This window comes from Schistocerca cancellata, chromosome 3 (assembly GCF_023864275.1).
Source record: "Schistocerca cancellata isolate TAMUIC-IGC-003103 chromosome 3, iqSchCanc2.1, whole genome shotgun sequence".
Taxonomy (NCBI): domain Eukaryota; kingdom Metazoa; phylum Arthropoda; class Insecta; order Orthoptera; family Acrididae; genus Schistocerca; species Schistocerca cancellata.
Window position 1 is genome coordinate 619955687 of NC_064628.1, and position 26423 is coordinate 619982109.

Consider the following 26423-nt stretch of genomic DNA (forward strand, 5'->3'; position numbering starts at 1 on the left):
GGGTTAGACACGTCAAATAGGCACTTCAGAGTGGGCACTTCAGAGCGGCGACGAGGAATTTCGAACCGACGAAGGTATACGAACCTGTACAATAGCACGTCGGAGATCCACGGATCAGGACAATATCCTATGACATGGATGCAATTAAGACAGTGTGCGCTCAAAGTGTTTAGAAAACTATAGTATCAGGAACCATTTAATATTTTTTGTTATCTTTGAGATCGGAAAGTTTCTTTCATTTATAGGAATTGTGCTTGAAAACAATCAATTGTGTTCATGAACTCCGAGAAACTTCCAGGCAGACAAGATCACTAGTAAAGTTATTTACTTAGACGACTGGTTTCGATAAGACTATGATACCGTCATTGGATCTTCGCCTTCTGAACTTTGTATCGTGTTATATCACAAATATTCGTGGAAGGATCGTGGAACACACTGGATTCCGGCTTGTCATAATCAAAATAACAGTATACACAAAACATAAGATTAGTGCGCCGACTGCCAGTGTTCATGCTCATACCACATCTGAATGCAGACTGACTGTATTCCGAAGAGGAAGTAGCGAAATTAGGTCAAGGGCGGTATTATTATCACACTTACTGACTGACACTTATCTGCAACTGCCTGTCGGCAAGGCAAGTCAGCAGGTGATGGTAGAGTACGCACATTTCAGTATCTGCAGATATACAGATATAAGACATTACCTTTCGGCTTCGATTCAGACCCAACATTGGCACAGCGCTACCTGGAGCAGCTACTGAGGAACGTTCCGGGAGCTACAAATAACAGTCTCTGGAAACACCACGGAAGAACACGCACGCAGCTTTAAAGAGTTGATTCAAACTTTGCTCCAGACGGGCCTCTATGTTAAGAAGGACAAGTGTTCCTTTTTTGAGCACGAAATGTAGTATCTTGGACACATTCCGTCAGAAGAGGGAATTCGTCCTACCGCCAAACACTTAGGAGCCTTTGCTAGACTCCCAGTTCCCACCATCCTAGCGCCAAATTGGCGATTGTAGGAAATTCATTGCGGCCATTGCTACGATGGCTGAATCACTCGATGTCGGATTGTCAACTGTCTTTTGAAACTGTAGGGGCCTTGTTAGATTCAAAGTCTCTAGTAACCCATGAACCCGGGAAACAACTGATACTGGCGGCAGATTCTTTGGACATTGGGATGGGAATTGTATTGTCACACAGAATGGGTGCTGTGTGCAAACCCATTGCTCTTATCTCCAAAACTTTGAATGCCGCACAACGAAGCTCTCGCCCTTATCTTCGAAATAAAGGAAATTATGTAACTATTTACACTGATGTATGTGTTTGCTCCAGAGAGACCGCAAAGCTTTAGTGACAACTTTGCTGCGCGGACTCCAGTTAAGACGCAACAACGTTTGCAGTGATGGTCCCTCTTCTTTCCGGCTAAAAATGATGATATCGCATTATGCACGTCCTCAAACTACGACTTTTTTGACTCGTCTGCAGATGTGTATTTCCAGGTCGAGGCCTTCTCCACTGAGCTACGAATCTACCCAATGTCCGTGGCAGACGCTGTCGCCGCAGATGAGGTCCTTATTATCTAAGAAGCTGACGCTCCTACACTAGTGCATTTCTGGAGCCTTAAAAATGCAATATCATTGTTCCAGGGTGTCATAGTCCACTAATCCATATACGAAAAAACGCATGTCATTATGCCGGTAGCATTCGGCTCAGGTTGAAGCTTTAATACCACTGTGGTATTATCGCTACAAAGAGGATAACCAGACCGTCTGTCTATTGGAAGAGTGTGTAGAAGAAAACTGAAACCGTGCTATACAGCTGTGTGCCGTTTCGAACATACCAAACTGCACCACTTAAATTTTCTCGATACCATGTGGATTATGCCCGATAATTCCTGAGTGCTAACTGGCTCATCTTATTGGACTCCTTTACTTCATTTACATACATTATCAGAGCGCGTGGCACATGCACAGCACAAATGGTTAGCGTTCTAAAGCAGATCTTTGCAGTGGATGATCTTATAACGGCTGTGGACACTGGTAATGGCGCAGAGTTTACCACTCAGGAATTTGAGGCATTCTGTATGGATTAAGGGATATAGCATCTCCGCAGTCCACCATTCCATCCAGAATCTAATGGTGCCGCCCATCGTTTTGTTATGGAGTTAAAAACTCAGATGAAGAAATTGGGTTCCATCTAAAATGTACAGGTTGCCCTCATGACGTTCCTTAGTTTTTACGGAAGTACTCCCTGTAAGGACGCGCCCCCAACGGAGATGTGTCCCTCATTGCACGTTATAGAGCGGGAGGAATCATCGTCAGAGAACTGGGTTGTAGAAATCGATATTTCGACGTTGATGGGACTGTATGCTATTCAGAGGTGTGACATGGGAAGAAAGAATGATACCGTGAGACACGGATCTGCTGACTGGGAGGGTGATATTTGTTGTACAGATGGGAGATGGGGATACACGCAGTAAACACGTGGACCAGGTCTGGCTGCAGTGTGATGAATTTTCTCATTCCAGAAACTAAAAGCCATTCTCAGTTTCAGGTGAAGACGTCCCATCTTCTCCAGCAGGGTGTTACAGAACCTCAACCATCTACAAGCGCTGATGCTCTGCCATGAGCAGAAATGGAGTTGAGGCATTCTGGCATTTAATCTGGACGTACACCTCGCCACGCATCACAGTAGCTGCTGAAGAAGAAGTGGCTTCGTCTCTTTCCCTTAGCGGGGAAGGGGAGTGATGTTGTGACCCACGTCACAACCCCTAATGCGTAGTTTATCCGTTGAGCGCAGGAAGTTAACGGGTCTGGATGAGCATCATGTTATGCTAGGACAACAGTATACCGGTAGCACTACATAGAGGCCGCCGACAGCAAGGGACAACGTTACAAGTCATTCGTCACGTGTAGCCAACCATGCAGAGGAGGAGGAGGATATTAGTGTTTAACGTCCCGTCGACAACGAGGTCATTAGAGACGGAGCGCAAGCTCGGGTGAGGGAAGGATAGGGAAGGAAATCGGCCGTGCCCTTTCAAAGTAACCATCCCGGCATTTGCCCGAAGCGATTTAGGGAAATCACGGAAAACCTAAATCAGGATGGCCGGAGACAGGATTGAACCGTCGTCCTCCCGAATGCGAGTCCAGTGTGCTAACCACTGCGCCACCTCGCTCGGTGACCATGCAGAGATCAGTTATCACCCCGCACCAGCAGCAAATGATGCAGAGATGTGGAATCACTCCACGCCAGCATCTAATAGCGCGGAACTGTAGTATCAAAAATGGTTCGGATGGCTCTGAGCACGTCCGCCGCTCGTGGTCTCGCGGTAGCGTTCTCGCTTCCCGAGCACGGGGTCCCGGGTTCGATTCCCGGCGGGGTCAGGGATTTTCACCTGCCCTGAGATGACTGGGTGTTTGTGTTGTCCTCATCATTTCATCCTCATCCAGGAAAGTGGCGCAATTGGACTGAGCAAAGATTGGGTAATTGTACGGGCGCTGATAACCACGCTGTTGAGCGCCCCACACCCCAAACATCATCATCATCATCATCGGCTCTGAGCACAATGGACCTTAACATCTGAGGTCATCAGTCCCCTAGATCTTAGAACTACTTAAACCTAACCAACCTAAGGACATCACATATGTCCATGCCCGAGGCAGGATTCGAACCTGCGATCGAAGCAGTCGCGCGGTTCCGGACTGATGCGCCTAGAACCGCTCGGCCACAACGGCCGGCTGGAACTATAGTATCACTCCACGCTATTACAAAAGCTGCGGTGTGGCTTAGCTGGTGGTCACTTCTGAAGAGCAGAACCCGAGTGCAGTTCTGGAGTTCAGGAGACGGCAATTCGAGGGGAGTAATTCCAGCACGAGTCTTAAAATAGGCCCGCAACCGACCACAACAGCTCTAGCACACCGTGCATCAGACTGCAGAGGGTCACTTTTCAGCACTATTTAAAATAGGAACGACAATACATAGCGAAATTGGACTTAGCCTCAGACGATTGTTATGGGCTTGCATTGATAGACGGACGCGAAGTTGAGTATTTGTGTTCTTGTAATAGAGTGTGTCTGTGGAACATTGTATGGAAACCGTATTACAATGATTTCTAAAAGAGCACAAAAAAGATCTTTTAAACATTTTTTCTCCTTTAAATTATTCACTGAATTTCAACGAAACAAAACAAGGTTACGTATACATACACGAGTTAACTGTACAAAAATATCAGTATAATAAACTAAATAATTTCAAAGATATACAAAATTAACTGATTTTCTTATAAGTAAAGTTGCTGAACTAGTACTAGTGTGGACGTCATGGCTTGATTTATTGATCATAGTCATACACCTTATGCTAGGCTCCTCTTTGTAATCCATTTGCAGTGAAGAGCCAAGGAAACTAGTACACCTGCCTAATTCGTGTAGGGCCTCCGCAAGCACGCAGAATTGCCGCAACACGACGTAGCATGGACTCGTCTAATGTCTGAAGTAGTGCTAAGGGAACTAACACCATGAATCCTGCAGGGCTGTCCATAAATCCGTAAGAGTACGAGGGGGTTGAAATCTCTTATGAATGGCACGTTGCAAGGCATCCCACACATGATCAATAATATCATGTCTGTGGAGTTTGGTGGCCAGCGGAGCTGTTTAAACTCAGACGAGTGTTCCTGGAGCAGCTCTGTAGCAATTCTGGACGTGTGGGGTGTCGCATAGTCCTGCTGGAATTATCCAAGTGTGTCGGAATGCACAATCGACATGAATTTTCTGATGCAGGTGATCAAACAGGATGCTTACGTGCGTGTCACCTGACAGAGTCGTATCTAGGCGTATCAGGGGTCCCATATCACTCCAACGGCACACACCATTGCAGAGCCTCTACCGGCTTGAGCAGCCCCTGCTAGCATGCAGGGTCCATGGATTCATGAGGTTGTCTCCATACCCATACACGTCCATCCGCTCAATACAATTTGAAACGAGACTTGTCCGACCAGGCAACATGTTTCCGGTCATCAACAGTCCAATGTCGGTGTCGACAAACCCAGCGAGGCGCCGGCCGTTGTGGCCGAGCGGTTCTAGGCGCTTCATTCCGGAACCGCGCTGCTGGTTCGGTCGCAGGTTCGAATTCTGTCTCAGGCATGGATGTGTGTGATGTCCTTAGGTTAGTTAGGTTTAAGTAGTTCTAAGTCTAGGGGACTGATGACCTCAGATGTTAAGTCCCATAGTACTCGGAGCCATTTGAACCAGGTAGGGCGTAAAGCTCTGTGTCATGCACTCAACAAGGATAAACGAGTGGGCCTTCAGTTCTGAAAGCCAGTATCAATGATATTTCGTCGTATGGTTCGCACGCACGCTGACAGTTGTTGATGGCCCAGCATTGAAATCGGACACGTTTTTGTAGGATTTTTCTCCGGCCGCAGCGATGTCGGGGATTTGATGTCTTACCGGATTTTTGATATTCGGGGTAAATTCGTGAAATGGTCGTACGGGAAAATCACTTCGTCGCTACCTCGGAGATGCTATGTCGCTCGTGCGCCGGCTATAGCATCACGATGAAACTCACTTAAATCTTGATAACCTGCCATTGTAGCAGCAGTAACAAAATGCGCCAGACACTTGTCGTCTTATATAAGCGTTGCCGTTCGCTGCCCCGTATTCTGCCTGTTCACGTATCTCTGTGTTTCAATACGCAAGCCTATACCAGTTTTTTGGCGCTTGAGTGTATGATGAATCTCTGGAATCTAATTGTTATTAACAGTGATTTCAAAGTAATGTTCTCTTTGGACTGGCGATCAAATTACTATGTGGCTAAAAATAACCATAACTGCTACCAGTGGTAGAAGTATGAAATCGGAATTTGGTTTCAATAATTACACGTCTGTTGTTTGAAACTGATAAACAATACTTTATTCAAAATAATCTCCGTTGCTATTTATACATTTCTCCCACCTCTGCGGCCAGCTATGAATGCCACGCCAAAAAAAAGTTCTTCTTTTGAAGCGAACCAGTCAGCGAGCCATTTTCGCACAGTTTCCTACGAACTGAAGCGTTGTTCAGCAAGAGTGTGTCCCAGTGAAGCAAATAGATGATAATTGGACAGAGCCATATCTGGAGAATAAGCCGCATGCCCTACTATTTTCCAACTGAACGCCTCGATCGTTTTCCTGATCTGTTTTGCTGTGCGTGACAGGGCGTTATCGTGGAGTAATATGACTTAGTGTTGTCTTTCTCCATATTCCGGTAGCTTTTCACGTATTGCTCGATTTAAATCGATCATTTGCTGTTGGTAGCGATCACTGTTAACAGTTTTACCAGGTTTTAGCAGCCCACAATAGGTCCCACCAAACACAGAGCATTGTCTTCTTTACAGAGCGATTTGGATGTCGACGGTTTGCCTGGATTCACCCGTGATTTGCGACTCTTAGGATTCTTAAAATATATCCATTTTTCATCACCTGTTATTATTCGATGAAGAAACGACTTTATTTTGTATCTGGAGAGCAGCATTTCACGAATGGTCTTTTGATTTCATTGCTGTCTTTCATTCTGTTCAGGCAGAACCCATTTTCCCACTTTCTGCACCTTTCCCATAGCTTTCAACCGAAGAGAAACGGCTTTATGCGTCTCATTCAGTTGTTTCTAGAGTTCCTGTTGAGTTTGTCATCTTCATCCAATAAGCCTGCAATTCGTTGTCTTAGAACTTTTCGGTGGTTTCTCGCGCTCGTCGTTTTTCACGTCGAAATCACCAGTTTTGAATTTTTTGAAACACTCGAAACACTACGTTTTCGCAGGAGCATGTTAGCTGAAAGCTTCGACAAGCATTCGATGCGAATCTGCAGCAGTTTTCTTCAAATAATAACAGAAAACCAATGCTGTCCGCGACCGATGACCGTTGCAGTCTGGTCCCTTTAATCCCACAACCACCAATGCTGTCCGAAAATCGTAGTTCTTAAGCAAATCACTCGACATGTTGAAACAGATACTTGGAACAGATACCGATGTATGGAACTTGGTTTACTGTGTGTTGTTATTCGTCGTCAGCCGTTACAGGTAGCAGAGGGCGCTGCAGACGTGGTCTTACGGGCCCTACTATGACGGCTAGCACCATCTGTAGTCCGGTTTCATACTTCTTCTATGGTAAATGAACCGATGTTCAAATACTGCTCTCCAATCCATACTTTCGTGTATGAAACAACGTCGTATTTTCTAGGCAAATCTAATAATCCAGTTGCTTAAAATCTTTTAGTTAGGAGATCATGGTCGTAACTCCTGTAAAAGTATGATACTAATTTACTAGTATAGGGCTGTAATAAGTGTGGTAGAATATGCATCAGTAAGGTCTAGTGAATATACACATAGAATAACACAGTGTGGAGAGCACCGGTGGAGCAACAGTTACAATGGTCGGTGTAGCGTAGTGAGTATAAACGCAGATCTCTAAGGTAACAGGTAGATTCCGACTACAGCCAGCGTGTGGAAGCAATGCTGTGAAAATAGTTTATACCGAGAGTTGAGATCTATCAATTGATTGCCAACCGTAGTAATGCAGTGCGGACCTTCCATCGGTTACTCCTATTGAGGGATAACGTCTCCTTCAACATTACCGAGGAATGTGCCGCATTCCCAGGGCAATGACGTCGCAGTCAGGAGGACACTGGTTCAGATCCTCATGACCCAAACATTTCATGTTTCCTTATAACCTTCCGATCTCATGCTCTATTTCTAATGACGTCACCATCGACAAGGGGCAAACCTCGACGGCCACGCGGAGAGACCGAGCGATTTGAAGCGCCATGTCACGGATTGCGCGGCCCCTCCCGCCGGTAGTTCGAGTCCTTCCTCGGGCATGGGCGTGTGTGTTGCTCTTTCTTAGCGTATGTTAGTTTAAGTAGTGTGTAAGTCTAGGGACCGATGACCTCAGCAGTTTGGTCCCTTAGGAATTCACACGCATTTGAACACTTGAAACTTCGACGTTGCTTCCGCCTCTCTTTCCTTTTGTCTTCTATAAACGTGTTTTGAACTACGACGGCAGTAAAGTCTTGACTGGTGAAAATCCATATTCACCTCAGATAATCTGCAACAAATTTCTATAAACACGTGGGCTGGAACTGTACAAGATCAACTGATTTAAAAACAGATGTAAGGAAAATTAACGATTAAATTCACGTTGATGAAGAGGTCATCAGAACTCGGACTGGAACAGAAAATCGGCCGCGACCTTTAAAATGAAATACCCCGACTTTCGCCTTCAAGGAGGGTCACAGAAAACTTAAATCTGGTTTGTGGGATAGGGATTTTAAACGTCGTCCTCCCCAATACAAATCCAGTTTCTTGCCACTGCGCCTGTCCGCTCGGTCATCTAATTGGTTTGGTCTGTCTGGATAGTGCGCGTTTCGAGGTGTTCATCGGGGTGATTCTGCCACAATTATCGGAGACTGTACTTCTTCCTGACCTTGGGAAGTCATGATTTTAGCAGGACGGTGCGCTGTACTACTTAGATATCAACGTCCGCGCAAATATGAACCACAGATACTCCCAATTTTGAATTGAAATTTCTGTCCTGTAACCAGCGCGATCACCATCCGACGTTATGTTCGAAAAGTGACGGGAATTTTGTACTTTCACTTGTATTTATCCGTTAGGGTGATTTTTTCGTTGATGTTATGGTAGAAATGTCTGAAACACGTACAGTTAGCCATATCGGATGTTCAATCTGTTGTCAGCGAGGAACAAGGAAAATTTGAAATAAAACGTTCAAAGCGTAATAAATTTTACGTAGGACAGAGAGGGTGCAACCACCACAGTCGATTTAAGCAACACATAGCACAAAATACAATGCAACCGCGTTAGATGGTCCCATAAATCGTGTGAAGAATAAAACTCAAAACATAGAACAGCAAATGGAAGTGAACCATACAGCCCAATAGAGTCTTTTCTTTAATATACTGCAAAAACTTGGAATTTTCATGCATCACGGAAAGAAGCCAGAGAAGTGCTCAACGAACTAAACGATTATTAGGTGCGTAGCTTCTATGAAGTTAATAAAGACCTTTCATAAACACATTGAGCTATATACACAGTTACTCTGCTAGGACGTTTACACCGGCCGGTAGCATCAGCCAAGCAGCGGAGTTGGACTGTACGCTGAACCTATTCCAGAGCCATGAGAAACAACGCCTCCTGGTGGAACACTAGCAAAAGAAGCACTGTACAATGACCATAATTTTATTGTATCTTTGCAACTATTTTCTTTAACACAATGACATCATCACCTTCATGTGCCATATGTAGAGGGCAACACTAACATGTTTGTCCACACTCCTTCATAATTCCTGAAGTTGTTCTGTATTATGGAGACTGAGCACTGCACATAAAACTGACGGGTTGCCCTGTAACTACAACATCACATACATTATTACAATTATTACTAGCCTTTAATCCATGACTTCTTCTGTACACCATCTGTCTGTCCATCTCCTCCTCACCCCCATCTGTCTGCCCCTCCTCCCCTCCCCTCCCTCTGTCCGCCTCCATTTTCCTCATTTCTTTGTCCACCTCCTTCTCCCAGTTTCTCTACCCATCTCCCCTTCCCCCTCTCTCTGCGCATCCCCTCCTCACTCTCATTCTGTCCATCTCCTCGTCTCCTCTCTTTCTGCCCATCTTCTCTTCCACCCTCCCTCTGTGCAGCTCCTCTTCTCCACTGCCCATCTCTTGATTCACTCTCGTCTTCCATCTCCTACTCCCCCTTTCTCCCTGGACATCTGATCTTTTCCCTCTCTCTCTATCTCCTCCTCCCTCTTTCTCTGTCCATCTTATCCTCCTCCTCTCACCATCCATTCCGATACTACCCACACAACATGCCAGCCGTGTCAGACAGCGTAAGTGAAATGATCGTTACTCCAGTGGTGCTACACTCCATATTAGTCCCCTATTCGTATTTCTGTGTGTGAACTGCCAAGAGAGAGGTGACCATGAGAAAAAAGAAAGGATAACATTCTAGGAGTGAGAGTGGAATGCAGGTAGTTTGAATTTGATGGGGAATCTAGAAAATCTGAAAAGAAAATGCAGTGAAATGAAATGGGAAGATGATAAAGGTATTTGGCCAGACAAAGTTAGGGTAATGCCAGCAGTCGCATATAATGTTGTAAAGGGAGTAGGATTCGTCATGAGCAGGAAGGTACAATAGTGAGTGAATTACTGTGAACTTCAAAATCGACAGAAAACAAATTCCAACAACAGTACTTCAGGTAATAAAAAAGATTTCGGGCTTGCAGCCGGTCGTCGTTAGCTTCCATCGACGATATTTCGACTGGACAACTGCCAGCCATCCTTAGGTGAGCCATCGAAGACTGACGAAGACGCCCTCCGTTCCGTAATATACAGCGTGCAGCTAGTATTCCGCGCATGCGCCAAAATCATATGGAGAGACGAACCACACCGCCCGCCAGCAGCGCCCTCGTTGGTGGAACTGCAGAACTCAGCTGTCTTCGGCGTACTCTGACGTCTTCGTCTGGAGCAGATCTTAGAGATGACGGGGTTCCACGCACTATCTAGCTGGTAGCCATTGTCATGGTTGATAAGATTGTCTGCCATGCGAATTTCCACTGATTCTTTTATGACAGAGTCCCAAAAGGATGTTGCTGTGGCCAAAATTGTTGTCTTGTCATACTCCATTTAGTGTCCAGTGGAAATGCAGTGTTCAGCAATTGCAGACTTGCTAGATTGCAAAAGGCGAGTACAGCGCTGATGATCAGTGCAACGTTCTTCTACTGTTCGCAATGTTTGTCCTATACATGACATGCCACACTGACAAGGTATTTTATAAATTCCCGCCTTCCGCAATATCAGATCGTCTTTCACTGATCCCACCAGGTCGGAAATCTTCGATGGTGGACGGAAAATTACTTTCACTTCGAAACCGTGGAGGATGCTTGCAATTTTGAAGGAAATGTTGCCAACAAAGGGAAGAAAAGCTAAAGATTTAGTAGACGTGCTCTCTTCTATCTCTACTCCCTGTTTCTTTGGCTTAATTGCAAGTGCCTTGCTAATTTGCCGCGTAGATGGGCAAGCTCTTCAGGCAAACTATCTGCGTCTGACACTACATGAGCTCGGTGTACAAGTGTTTTAAGTACACTCATTGTTTGTGATGGGCGATGGCAGCTGGACCAATTTAAATACAAATCAGTATGTGAGGGCTTCCGATAAACCGAATGCCCCAGAGAGCCTTCACTCTTCCGTCTAACTAGCACATCCAAGAAAGGGAGGCAACCATTCTTCTCTAATTCCATGGTAAACCGAATGTTCTCATGACTGGAGTTGAGGTGATCTAAAAACTCCATTAATTTTTCTTCTCCATGAGGCCACACTACGTAAGTGTCATCCACGTACCTCCAAAAACAGTTGGTTTGAGGGCTGCTGATTCAAGTGCTCTCTCCTCAAAATCCTCCATAAAAAGGTTGGCCACCAAGGGAGACAAGGGGCTACCCATGGCGACGCCGTCAATCTGTTCAAAATATTCTTGGTTGAACATAAAATATGTTGAGGAGAGAGCGTGGCGAAACAAAGCAGTGATTCCCACCTGAAACTTAGTGCCGATCAGTGCCAAGGAGTCTGCAAGAGGTACATTTGTAAAAAGAGACACCACGTCCAAACTAACTTAAAGATCAGAAGTACTTAGGCGGAGAGCCCCCAGCCTGTTGATAAAATCGGCCGAGTTACGTATGTGATGTGGACATTTGGCCACAAATGGCCTCAGCAAGGATGCAAGATGTTTGGCTAAATCGTGAGTGGGGGCCCCAATATTACTCACTATTGGCCGTAAGGGTAGTCCGTCTTTATGTACCTTCGGAAGGCCATACAGTCTTGGAGGTACGCTGCCATGAGGTCTTAAGCGCTTGATCGTCTCTGGAGGCAACAAGGAGATGTCTTCCGTTGAACTCGTCCTGTAGGATCGTTCTCAATCTTTCTGTAGGCAGAATCATGTAGGAGACCATACATCTTATCCACATACAAACTGCGAGGTAACAGTACAGTTAAATTGTCTTTATCAGCCTTCAGTACCACAACGTCCGGATCTTCTCGGAGATTTCGCAGTGCAGCCCTTTCTGCGGAGGTAATGTTACTGTGTTGAGGAGGAGCCTTCAGAAGAGCACGGCAAGTTTCCCTCCTTAATTCCTCTGCAGTTTCCATAGGAAGGCGTCGTACGGCTTCTTCAACACCACTCACAAAACTTATCAAAGGTGGTGCTCTAGGTGTAGGTGCAAAATTCAAACCCTTACTTAATACCGACAGCGTCGCGTCGTCCAAATTCTTGTCCGTGAGGTTTCAGTCTTCGATGGCTCACCTGAGGATGGCTGGCAGTTGTCCAGTCGAAATATCGTGGATGGAAGATAACGACGACCGGCTGCAAGCCCGAAATCTTTTTGATTATTCAGGTCGCCGGGAAATTTTTAAATTTCACATCAGACGCCTTTACGGGGAGGAGATGGCCTCACATGTAAGAAGTTTTGACAAACTACGTGGTAAGAGAGCTAAGCTTTTGTGTTCTTTGACCTTTTTATTGAGATGTCGGGATCATGCCATAATACCAAAATTTACAGAGTACGCATTTTATTAAGACTGCCACTGCAGGAAGATAACGGAAAAGGCCAGTCACGCTATTGTTAAAGAGAGGATTTGCCACACACGACGAAGATTGGATGCCATTTCAGAAGAATTGTTCCATCTGCATCTGAAGATTGCAGCACATCTGTCTACTGTATCATGGGACTGGTTTGACGGAGTGATCTCCGCCAAATCTGAGTGGGTACACAAGGATGCAAGTTCTCGGCATATGTCAAAATTTGATCGTCTGGTGCCACAACAGTCGACGACACAGGGGATTACTGCACTTCGTTCCGTTGTTAACCTCATGGACAAGAATTTGGACGACGCGACGCTGTCGGTATTAAGTAAGGGTTTGAATTTTGCACCTACACCTAGAGCACCACCTTTGATAAGTTTTGTGAGTGGTATTGAAGAAGCCGTACGACGCCTTCCTATGGAAACTGCAGAGGAATTAAGGAGGGAAACTTGCCGTGCTCTTCTGAAGGCTCCTCCTCAACACAGTAACATTACCTCCGCAGAAAGGGCTGCACTGCGAAATCTCCGAGAAGATCCGGACGTTGTGGTACTGAAGGCTGATAAAGGCAATTTAACTGTACTGTTACCTCGCAGTTTGTATGTGGATAAGATGTATGGTCTCCTACATGTTTCTGCCTACAGGAAGATTGAGAACGATCATACAGGACGTGTTCAACGGAAGACATCTCCTTGTTGCCTCCAGAGACGATCAAGCGCTTAAGACCTCATGGCAGCGTACCTCCAAGACTGTATGGCCTTCCGAAGGTAAATAAAGACGGACTACCCTTACGGCCAATAGTGAGTAATATTGGGGCCCCCACTTACGATTTGGCCAAACATCTTGCATCCTTGCTGAGGCCATTTGTGGGCAAATGTCCACATCACATACGTAACTCGGCCGATTTTATCAACAGGCTGGGGGCTCTCCGCCTAAGTACTTCTGATCTTTAAGTTAGTTTGGACGTGGTGTCACTTTTTACAAAAGTACCTCTTGCGGACTCCTTGGCACTGATCGGCACTAAGTTTCAGGTGGGAATCACTGCTTTGTTTCGCCACGCTCTCTCCTCAACATATTTTATGTTCAACCAAGAATATTTTGAACAGATTGACGGCGTCGCCATGTCTCCCTTGGTGGCCAACCTTTTTATGGAGGATTTTGAGGAGAGAGCACTTGAATCAGCAGCCCTCGAACCAACTGTTTTTTGGAGGTACGTGGATGACACGTAGTGTGGCCTCATGGAGAAGAAAAATTAATGGAGTTTTTAGATCACCTCAACTCCAGTCATGAGGACATTCGGTTTACCATGGAATTAGAGAAGAATGGTTGCCTCCCTTTCTTGGATGTGCTACTTAGACGGAAGAGTGAAGGCTCTCTGGGGCATTCGGTTTATCGGAAGCCCACACATACTGATTTGTATTTAAATTCGTTCAGCTGCCATCGCCCATCACAAACAATGAGTGTACTTAAAACACTTGTACACCGAGCTCATGTAGTGTCAGACGCAGATAGTTTGCCTGAAGAGCTTGCCCATCTACGCGGCAAATTAGCAAGGCACTTGCAATTAAGCCAAAGAAACAGGGAGCAGAGATAGAAGAGAGCACGTCTACTAAATCTTTAGCTTTTCTTCCCTTTGTTGGCAACATTTCCTTCAAAATTGCAAGCATCCTCCACGGTTTCGAAGTGAAAGTAATTTTCCGTCCACCATCGAAGATTTCCGACCTGGTGGGATCAGTGAAAGACGATCTGATATTGCGGAAGGCGGGAATTTATAAAATACCTTGTCAGTGTGGCATGTCATGTATAGGACAAACATTGCGAACAGTAGAAGAACGTTGCACTGATCATCAGCGCTGTACTCGCCTTTTGCAATCTAGCAAGTCTGCAATTGCTGAACACTGCATTTCCACTGGACACTAAATGGAGTATGACAAGACAACAATTTTGGCCACAGCAACATCCTTTTGGGACTCTGTCACAAAAGAATCAGTGGAAATTCGCATGGCACACAATCTTATCAACCGTGACAATGGCTACAAGCTAGATAATGCGTGGAACCCCGTCATCTCTAAGATCTGCTCCAGAGGAAGACGTCAGAGTACTCCGATGGCGGCGGCAGTTGACAACGCCGAAGACAGCTGAGTTCTGCAGTTCCACCAACGAGGGCGCTGCTGGCGGGCGGTGTGGTTCGTCTCTCCATATGATTTTGACGCATGCGCGGAATACTCGCTGCACGCTATATATTACGGAACGGAAGGCGTCTTCGTCAGTCTTCGATGGCTCACCTGAGGATGGCTGGCAGTTGTCCAGTCGAAATATCGTCGATGGAAGTTATCGACGACCGGCTGCAAGCCCGAAATCTATTTGATTATTCAATTCGCCGGGAAAATTTTAGTTTTCACAGTACTTCAGATATATATGCTTAAATCTAAAGTAGAATGTGAACAGATGGAGAAAGTATATTAGGATATTGAACGTGTAATTCAGTATATAAAGGAAGATATGAATTCAATGATTATGGGTGACTGGAACGCTGTAATAGGCAAAGGAATAGAACATAGAGTTACGGCAGAATAGGGGGCTCGGTAGTAGGAAAGAGAGAGGGGAAGTGGTAATTGAGTTACACAATAAATTCCAGCCAGTAATAGTAACAACACTGTTCAAACATCTCAGCAGGACGAGATATATTTCAAAATGGGCTAGAGATACCGAAAGATTTCAGCTCGATTACATCATGATAAGACAGAGACTGTAAGAGGTATCTGGGAGCAGACAGACTTAGATCAAAATTTAATAATGATGAAGAATAGACTGATGTTTAAGAGAATCGTCTGGAAAAATCAAGCTTAAATACGTGGGATGATGAAGTACTAACGAATGATGAGATGAGTTTGAAAGTCTCTAAAGCTGTAGATACTGCGATAGTAAATACCACAACAGGTATTTCAGGACTAGAGGAAAGGACATCGCTAAAAAGGGCAATCGTAGAAACTGGACAGACAAATACAGGTACAAGGAAGGTAACGGCAGAGAAACTTCGGGAGACGAAGAATTATTTCAGTTATGGATGAAAGATGGAAGTACAAAAATGATCAGGAAAGAATGAAATAGAGCTACATACACTGCCTGATGAAAACTGTGCTGACACCTATTGGTATAGCTTAATATAGGGTGTATGCAACTCTCGCCTTTATCACAGTTTCAGCTCCGCTGGTGAAACATTCAATGATATGTCTGAATCTCTGTGGAGGAACGGCAGCCCTTCCTCAAGAGCCGAAACAAGATATGGTACTGATTTGGGCACTGAAGTACGGAGCGAATTCGAAGTGTTAACTCATCCCACAAGGTGTTCCATTGGGTTCACGTCGGAACTCTAGGCAGGGTAGTCCATTTCAGTAATAGCATTGTCCACAAGCCGCTGCCTCACAGACGCTGCTTTATGAGAGCGCGAATTGTCATGCTGATACAAATAATCTTTCCTCTGCTGCATGCAGTGCACAATTCTCTACCATAATGTGTTCATATCCGTCTGCATCTAGCGTTTTCTACGAGCAGTAAGGGGACTACACAGAAATAACGAAATACATCACCTTACCCGTACTTCACTGTTGGCGCTAAGCGTGATGGCAGGTAACGTTCAGCAGGCACATGCCAATCCCGAACCCTTACATCATATTGCCAGAGGGTAAAGAGTGATTTGTCACTACAGATCACTCGTTTCCAGTCATCACTGTCCAGTTCAAATGGATCTGAGCACTATGGGACTTATCATCTGAGGTCATCAGTCCCCTAGAACTCAGAACTACTTAAACCTAACTAACCTAAAGACATCACACACATCCGTGCCAGAGGCAGGATTCGAACCTGCGACCGTAGCGGTCGTGCGGTTTCAGACTGAAGCGCCTAGAACCACTCGGCCACAGCGGCCGGCTCCACTGTCCAGTGGCGCCGCTATTTACGCCACCTCAAGCACCGCTTAGCAATGGCTACAATAATTTGTAGTGTATTAGGAGCTGTTCAACCAATGTGCCACAATGTTCTTAAGTCCCAACGCACACTCATTGTGCTAGCTGGACTGCTGGCAGCACTTTGGAACTCACAAGATTCCTTCCGTTGATTTCATGAAATATTTAAGAACCATCCTCCGCAACTGTCGACAATCCCCGTCTGCCCCAACATGAGGTCTGCCTGATCTCGGTTTAGCTGTGGTTGTTACTTCGCTTTTCCACCTCACAATAAAATCACTACCAGTCGATATTAGCAGCTTTATAAGGGATGGGCCGCGCGGGATTAGCCGAGCGTTCTAAAGCGCTGCAGTCATGGACTGTGTGGCTGGTCCCGGCGGAGGTTCGAGTCCTCTCTCGGGCCTGGGTGTGTGTGTTCGTCCTTAGGATAATTTAGGTTAAGTAGTGTGTAAGCTTAGGGACTGATGACCTTAGCAGGCAAATCCCATAAGATTTCACACACATAAGGGATGAAATTAACCATATGGATTTGTTACTCAACTGACATTCAATGACTACTCAACGTATCTGAGCGCTTCTGACCAACCCATTTTGCAGTTACTACTCCTCTATTGACTACGCAGTACTCCACGCCTCCTTATACACACATCAAAAAAAGTATTGCATCACCTCGGTTCCGAGAGTTCCGGAACCTGTACAGTAAATTGGAATAGAGATCAACACAAAAGACCTTTCCGCCCTTTGTATTACTCATGAAAGCCACAAATTGCACGGTGTACCACCATACAGCGAGACTTTCAGAGGTGGTGGTCCAGATTGCTGTACACATCGGTACCTCTAATACCCAGCAGCACGTCCTCTTGCATTGATGCATGCCTGTATTCGTCGTGGCATACTCTCCACAAGTTCATCAAGGCACTGTTGATCCAGATTGTCCCACTTCTCAACGGCGATTCGGCGTAGATCCCTCAGAGTGGCTGGTGGGTCACGTCCACCAAAAATAGCCATTTTCAATCTATCCCAGGCATGTTAGATATGGTTCACGTCTCAAGAACATGTTAACTACTCTGGTCGAGCGATGTCATTATCCTGAAGGAAGTTATTCACAAGATGTGCTCGATAGGGGCGCGAATTATCCTCCATGAAGACAAATGCCTCGCCAATATGCTGCCGATATGTTTGCACTATCGGTCAGAGGATGGCATTCACGTATCGTGCATCCGTTACGGCGCCTTCCGTGACCACCAGCGGCGTACGTCGACCCCACATAATGCCACCCCAAAACACAGGGAACCTCCACCTTGCTGCACTCGCTTGGAGCTATGTCTAAGGCGTTCAGCCTGACCGGGCTGCCTCCAAACACGTCTCTGACGATTGTCTGGTTGAAGGCATATGCGACACTCATCGGTGAATAGAACGTGTTGCCAATCCTGAGCGGTCCATTCGACATGTCGTTGGGCCCATCTGTACCGCGCTGAATGGATTTCGCGGTTGCAAAGATGGACCTCGCCATGGACGTCAGGAGCGAAGTTGCACATCATGCAGTCTATTGCGCACAGTTTGAGTCGTAATACGTCGTCCTGTGGCTGCACGAAAAGCATTATTCAACGTGGTGGCGTTGCTGTCAGGATTTCTCCGAGCCATAATCCATGGGTAACGGTCATCCACTGCAGTAGTAGCCCTTGGGCGGCCTGAGCGGGACATGTCATCGACAGTTCCTATGTCCGAACAACAACGCTTTAATTCACTCCGAGACGCCTGGACACTTCTCTTGGTGAGAACCCTTCCTGGCACAAAGTAACAATGCGGACGCGATCGAACTGTTGTATTGACCGTCTAGGCATGGTTGAACTACAGACAACACGAGCCGTGTACCTACTTCCTGGAGAATGACTGGAACTGACTGGCTGTCGGACCCCCTCCGTCTAATAGGCGCTGCTCGTGCATGGTTGTATACATCTCTGGGTGTGTTTAGTGACATCTCTGAACAGTCAGAGGGACTGTGTTTGTGATACAATATCCACATTCAGCGTCTGTCTTCAAGAGTTCTGGTAACCGGGGTGATGTAAAACTTTTTGTGATATGTGTATTTTGACTGTTCTATCTCTCGTGATTTGTAGTGGTCAAGTCTGCTTTACATATGTGTATCCGTTTACTTCAGGTCAGATAGTGTAGGTCAATGTGAAGTAAGGAGTCTGTGCAAGGAAGCCAAGGCGGAATAGATAGAGGAAAAACGCAAAAAATCCGAAACATAAATGGTCGTTGGAGAGGCTGATTCAGCTTAAAGGACGTAAAAAGCAACCTTCGGTGAGAATCTGTGTGATGACGTGATCGAAGAAGAAATAAGAGTCGATAGGAAAGATGTAAGAGATTCAATATTAGAATGAGACTTGAATAGATCTTTGGGAGAGTTTTTCTCAAATAAGGCGGAAGGCATAAACAACAAACGTGCGAAATATCTAAACTCATTGGTACAAATGGCAATGAAAAATTTATTTGATTTGGTTTGTAGTACCATGAGGCTTCAGCAAAAAAAAACATCCTCAGAATGCCTAAGATAATGAGGGCAGATAAATGCGAGAACTATCACACAATCTGCTTAACAAATCGTGCATCCATGTTGGTAACAAGAATAATACAGAGAAGAACGGGGAAAATATGTGTTAGATGACAGATTAGCTTTAGTAAAGGTAAAGAACTGGAGTGGCAGTTCTGACGTTACGCTGATAATGAAAGCGAGACTAAGGAAAAATCAAGAAACATTCATAAGAATGTCCACCTAGAAAAGCGTTCAATGTAATACGTTGTACGATAGAGATGCAGTCTTTCAACTCTACTGTTGAATCTATATATCGAAGAAGCAAGGACAGAAATAATGGTTGAAGAATGAGATTAAAATTCAAGGTGAAACGATATCAAGATTCGGAGGTGACATATTCATCCTCTGTGAAACTGATGAAGAAATTCATAATCTGTGAGTGGAATGACCAGTCTAGTGAATAGAGAATTAGGATTGGCAGCAATCACGAAAAAGACGAAATTAATGGTAAGCAGCAGAAATGGGATTATGGTCATCCTAAAATCAGAATTGAAGACCGCTAAGCAGAGAATGTGAAGATATTCTTCTACCTTGGAAGCGAAACAACGTCAAACGGGTGGAGCAACGAGGACATAAAAAGCAAGTTAGCACTGACCAAAAAAAGCCTACTAGAATCAAACGTGTGGCTTATTTGGAGGAATACGTTTCCAAGAGCGTACGTTTGCAGCACAGCATTGTATGGAAGTGAATCACGGATTGTCGGAAATCCGAAAAAAAAAATCTAAGTTTTTGAGATGGTAATACAGAAGGATGTTGCAAATTAGAGGGACAGAGAAGAGAAGAGAAGAGAAACATGTGGAAAACATTGACAAGAAGAAGGAGCAGGGTGATAGAACATATGTTATGGCATTATGGATTAACTTCCACGGTACCTAAGGGGACTGTTGAGGGTAAACTCTAAAGTTGAAGACAGAGATTGGAATGTACCCAACAAATACTTGAGGAAATTGAGTACAAGTCATCCCAGAACCATCTAACCATATGTACCGTCTCAAAGGTTGGAAGAGAAACGAATAGACGAATGTGCAGCGGGCCGCATGCAACCGGGCAGAAGGCTGAAGACCCGGAAAAAAGTACGACGTCGTTTGAAAAAAAAAAAGAAAAAAACTATAGATGAAATTAAAAACGAATGGCTGAGAGAACTGAAAGCTTTTCAGAAGACAGAGACCCAGAAGTGTTTCGGAGAAAGCTCCGACGTAAACTAATAATATCTAATTGGAACTACTGTTAAGAGGATAACACTGGTGTAGGGAAAAAATAAAATACTTTCCCATAAAAGTAAAAAAAAATGTTAAAAAAAAGTCTCGTTTCTCATTCGTGTGGATATTTAACCTGTATTGGTGGATGATGTAGTTGGTGTATGTAACCCCGGTAGAAATTGAAGAGAAACTGGTTTGATAGGTGAGCCGTCAGTTGCATCATGGATTTTCAAGGCACTGCGACAACCTCACATTCTCCGCCGCAATGCACGCACTGCCACTGGCGGTAGCCATCTACATATACATCTACATCCATACTCCGCAAGCTACCCGACGGTATGTGGCGGAGGGTACCTTGAGTACCTCTACCTGTTCTCCCTTCTATTCCAGTCTCGTATTGTTCGTGGAAAGAAGGATTGTCGGTATGCTTCTGTGTGGGCTCTAATCTCTCTGATTTTATCCTCATAGTCTCTTCGCGAGATATACGTAGGAGGGAGCAATATTCTGCTTGACTCTTCGGTGAAGGTTGTAACCTCCCCACAAAAAATATTAAAATAAAAATATGAACCATGAACCAAGTGTAACCTACCCACAAAAAATATTAAAATAAAAATATGAACCAGATGTAAACTCCCCACGCAAATATTTTATTTAAAATATTTACCAAGTGTAAACTCCCACGGAAATAATAATTAAATGAATTTTAAAATATTGTAACCTCTGAACAAAATTGGCTCCCATTTATTATCTCCGTGCAGAAATGCATTGACATTTAATGTACCCACAAAATTCAATTCCTAAACCCGGAAATAATAAAAAAATTCAGTAACCTGGTAAATTTTATGACGACAGCAACGCTGCGCCATGGCCCTGTACTCTGAATAAAACAAGCAAAAATTCTTACCTCAACAAAAACTGCGAATATATCTGCTCTTACCTAAAAAATTTTCGGCTCAGCTCCGTTCAATACTGGCCTATGCTTTGTGATTCATGAAAGGAAAGATAATCCACTGAATAAAATCTTTAAATTGAAATGAATGCCTTTTTTTTAAAAAAAAAAAATACTTTATATTATAAAAATTATTATTGGGGCATTTTTTGAAAGAAATTGGATGACAGTTAACATACTTTACTAGATATGCGCAAGGCTGCTTCTTTACCTTCTACAATAATACTCATCCTCCAGAGTCCCAACCAGAGCAGACTGCCGACACGCGCAGACACGCGCCGACTACTGCCGACTCACGCAGACTACTGTCGACTACTGCCGACTCATGCAGACTAGCAACAACTAACTACATACTGTTCTCTGGTCAGAGACTCTCCTAAGTCAGCCTGTTGCAGGCAGCGCATACATCGCATACCTCTTACAAGGTATGTTCTCGAAACTTTAACAAAAGCCCGTACCGAGCTACTGAGCGTCTCTCCTGCAGAGTCTTCCACTGGAGTTTATCTATCATCTCCGTAACGCTTTCGTGATTACTAAATGATCCTGTAACGAAGCGCGCTGCTCTCCATTGGATCTTCTCCATTTCTTCTATCAACCCTATCTGGTACGGACCCCAACCAGCTGAGCAGTATTCAAGCAGTGGGCGAACAAGCGTATTTAACCTACTTCCTTTGTTTTCGGATTGCATTTCCTTAGGATTCTTCCAATGAATCTCAGTCTGGCATCTGCTTTACCAACGATCAACTTTATATGATCATTCCATGTTAAATCACTCCCAGATAATTTGTGGAATTAACTGCTTCCAGTTGCTGACCTGCTATTTTGTAGCTAAATGATAAGGGATCTATCTTTCTATGTATTCGCAGCACATTACACTTGTCTACATTGAGATTGAATTGCCATTCCCTGCACGATGCGTCAATTTGCTGCAGATCCTCCTGCATTTCAGTACAATTTTCCATTGTTACAACCTCTCGATACACCACAGCATCATCTGCAAAAAGCCTCAGTGAACTTCCGATGTCATCCACAAGGTCATTTATGTGTATTGTGAATAGCAATGGTCCTATGACACTCCCCTGCGGCACACTTGAAATCACTCTTACTTCGGAAGACTTCTCTCCATTGAGAATGACATGCTGCGTTCTGTTATCTAGGAACTCTTCAATCTAATCACAAAATTGGTCTGATAGTCCATGTGCTCTTACTTTGTTCATTAAACGACTGTGGGGAACTGTATCGAAGTGAACCCGTGTCTATGTCCCTCTGAGTCTCGTGGACGAATAGCGCGAGCTGGGTTTCACATGACCGTCTTTTTCGAAACCCATGCTGATTCCTACAGAGTAGATTTCTAGTCTCCAGAAAAGTCATTATACTCTTACATAATACGTCTTCCAAAATTCTACAACTGATCGACATTAGAGATATAGGTCCATAGTTCTGCACATCTGTTCGACGTCCCTTCTTGAAGACGGGGATGACCTGTGCCCTTTTCCAATCCTCTTCTAGAGATCTACGCTACACCGCTGCAACAAGGGGAGCAAATTCCTTCGCGTACTCTGTGTAAAATCGAACTGGTATACCATCAGGTCCAGCGGCCTTTCCTCTTTTGAGCGATTTTAGTTGTTTCTCTATCCCTCTGTCGTCTATTTCGATATCTACCATTTTGTCATCTGTGCGACAATCTAGCGAAGGAACTACAGTGCAGTCTTCCTCTGTGAAACAGCTTTGGAAAAAGACATTTAGTATTTCGGCCTTTAGTCTGTCATCCTCTGTTTCAGTACCATTTTGGTCACAGAGTGTTTGGACATTTTGTTTTGATCCACCTACCGCTTTGACATAAGACCAAAATTTCTTAGGACTTTCTACCAAGTCAGTACATAGAACTTTACTTTCGAATTCATTGAACGCCCTTCGCATAGCCTTCCTCACACTACATTTCGCTTCGCGTAATTTTTGTTTGTCTGCAAGGCTTTGGCTATGTTTATGTTTGTTGTGAAGTTCCCTTTGCTTCCGCAGAAGTTTTCTAACTCGGTTGTTGTACCACAGTGGCTCTTTTCCATCTGTTACGATCTTGCTTGGCACATACTCATCTAACGCATATTGTACGAAGGTTTTGAACTTTGTCCACTGATCCTCAACACTATCTGAACTTGAGACAAAACTTTTGGGTTGAGCCGTCAGGTACTCTGTAATCTGCTTTTTGTCACTTTTGCTAAACAGAAACATCTTCCTACCTTTTTTAATATTTCTATTTACGGCTGAAATCATCGATGCAGTAACCGCTTTATGATCGCTGATTCCCTGTTCTGCGTTAACTGTTTCAAATAGTTCGGGTCTGTTTGTCACCAGAAGGTCTAATATGTTATCGCCACGAGTCGGTTCTCTGGTTAACTGCTCAAGGTAGTTTTCAGATAAAGCACTTAAAAAAATTTTACTGGATTCTTTGTCCCTGCCACCCGTTATGAACGTTTGAGTCTCCCAGTCTATATCCGGCAAATTAAAATCTCCACCCAGAACTATAACATGGTGGGGAAATCTACTCGAAATATTTTCCAAATTATCCTTCAGGTGCTCAGCCACAACAGCTGCTGGGCCAGAGGGGCTATAGAGACATCCAATTACCATGTCTGAACCTGCTTTAACCGTGACCTTCACCCAAATTATTTCACATTTCGGATCTCCGTCAATTTCCTTCGATACTATTGTACTTCTTATCGCTATAAACACGCCTCCTCCTTCACTGTCCAGCCTGTCTCTGCGGTATACATTCCAATCTGAGTTTAGGATTTCGTTACAGTTTACGTCTGGTTTCAGTCAAATTTCTGTCCCTAGTACTTTATGGGCATTGTGACCGTTTATTAATGAGAGCAGTTCTGGGAGCCATACTGAACACTTGCTTCGCGTTTTGCTGCAATAAAGTATAAACTGCTTATGCAGCTGCAAACGAAATAGTTATTTTCGACTATTCTTTCCGAGTCTCAAAGAAATTAGTTTAGGAATCTCCAGCGCGTGTTTAAATTTGAAACTTCAGGTAATTGGAAACTTTGTGCCAGTACAGTTGGTAAGATTTTTCTTTCAGTAATTGACATGTAATGTGCGCATTAAACAGCGACAAACTGCGACACACGTGCAACAACGTATGCGTATAGTTCGAGTACACTCATTGCTTTTCATGACAACAATAATCCGCACAGGACACCTTCCAAGGATGTAGAGCGAGGGTAACAGGTTTCGTGCTCTTCAAGGACGCCATCATCTACGATATTTGATTATTAATCCAGCCTTATTTTTTCCTTTAGTGGGCATTGTGTCGTCCGCTCTCTCTGATGACCTCATTTTTCCCAGTGCAGAGAATCCACCGCAATTCAGTTACTCGGTTGCGTGGTTACGTCACTCGCGGTTGGCCACGGAGATTACAGTTTCAATTAAAGAGTTAAATGTCACGAAAGCTGTTGCACAATATTTGCGGTTAAACATCTCTTACTATTTACTTTTGATCTTTCAATTATTTAAACGTATTTTACATCTTGACATACAGTTCATGAGGGAAAAGTGACATTTATTAACATTATCTCCTTTGGGTTAAAAAAAAAAGCAGTGACCATTTATGCTGCACTTTTCTATACATTATAATATCCTCTGTTAGTCCTACATACTTTAGTAGTACTTTAGTCTATGTCGCACGAATACTTTGTATTTTGTAAACAATCTCCTTTGTAGACCGATTGCATTTTCCCATTATTTTCATAATGAACCGGAGTCTGCCACTTGCCTAATCTATAATGGCGCCTATGCTATCAATCAGTTCCAGTCATCCACAAATTGTTCCATTCAGCTACTTGTAAGAGTTGACTGATTCCATTTATGAGTAATATATTAGTCATTAAAGACTACTTCTTTTTAGAAGGGCACACTTACGACTGATATTTGCGCAGCTATTTATTACACATAACTGCATCAGTTGCAGGCAGGTCAGTAATATGCCTAATATGAGCAGTAAGGTCCCAATTCGCTTCCCTAGCTCATCCCGGAAGTCACTTACTTATGTTGATGCCTCTCCATCCAAGATAACACGCTGCGTCCTTCCTTCAGGAAACCGTCAGACCTGTCACAAATTTCCTTTGAGGACCTGTATGATTTCACTTTTGTGTACATTATAGAGTACAATGATATCACAGCTCTTGTTCACCTTTCTAGATAAGAACAATGGTTAATTATATTGCGTTTCCTTGTACACTACTACTGCAGTTGGTTACATAAATTATCACAGTAAGTAATGGATACCATTTCAGATCATTCGAAGTTGATTCACAAGGAGGTCAAAAACCGTTCATAAACTTCCAAATACAATTTTGATCTGGACTGAAACTTTAGTGGATTTACGTAAGGTTAATTGTTATATGTTCTTCGTTTCACCTGTTAAAATTTTCCAAGGCATCCAAATATGAGTTTGTTACTTTTTTATGCACGTTTCTGTAGTCGCATTCGACCAGTTCTGTGGATGCAATTAAAAGCAGCACATTTTCAAGTGATCAGGTGCCTTCTGTACAAAGCTGTCATTTTGTCATGTGCTGGTTTTTGGCATCTCTGCAGCGTTTGATACATGGAGCAATCAAATCAAACGGGACATGATGAATACACTGAAGACACCAAAACTTGATGATAGTCTTAACGGTGACATGCGTAGAGAATGAAAGGAACAAACTATATGCACCATAGTCGCGGTTCAGGTGCTGGAGGTAAGCTTAGCGATAAATCTAAATGAAATGGAAGCGAGTCATAGTGAAGAGGGTGGTTTAGCTTGCAAATCAATAAATATTCACCCCAAGTGTTTTAAACATTAAAGATCTCTGTTGCGTGATAATTCATTGAAATCCTCAGCTGCCGACAGGTGTTGATGATAAAGCTCGTTGGAGACAGCTGAAAATGTGTACCCCGACAGGGACTCCTACCCGGGATCTCCTGCTTACATGGCAAACGCTCTATCCATCTGAGCCATCGAGGACACAGATGAATTGCGCGACTGCAGGGCTTATCCCGTGCACACGCCCTTGAGACCCACATTCCCAACTGTCCACAATCTACATACG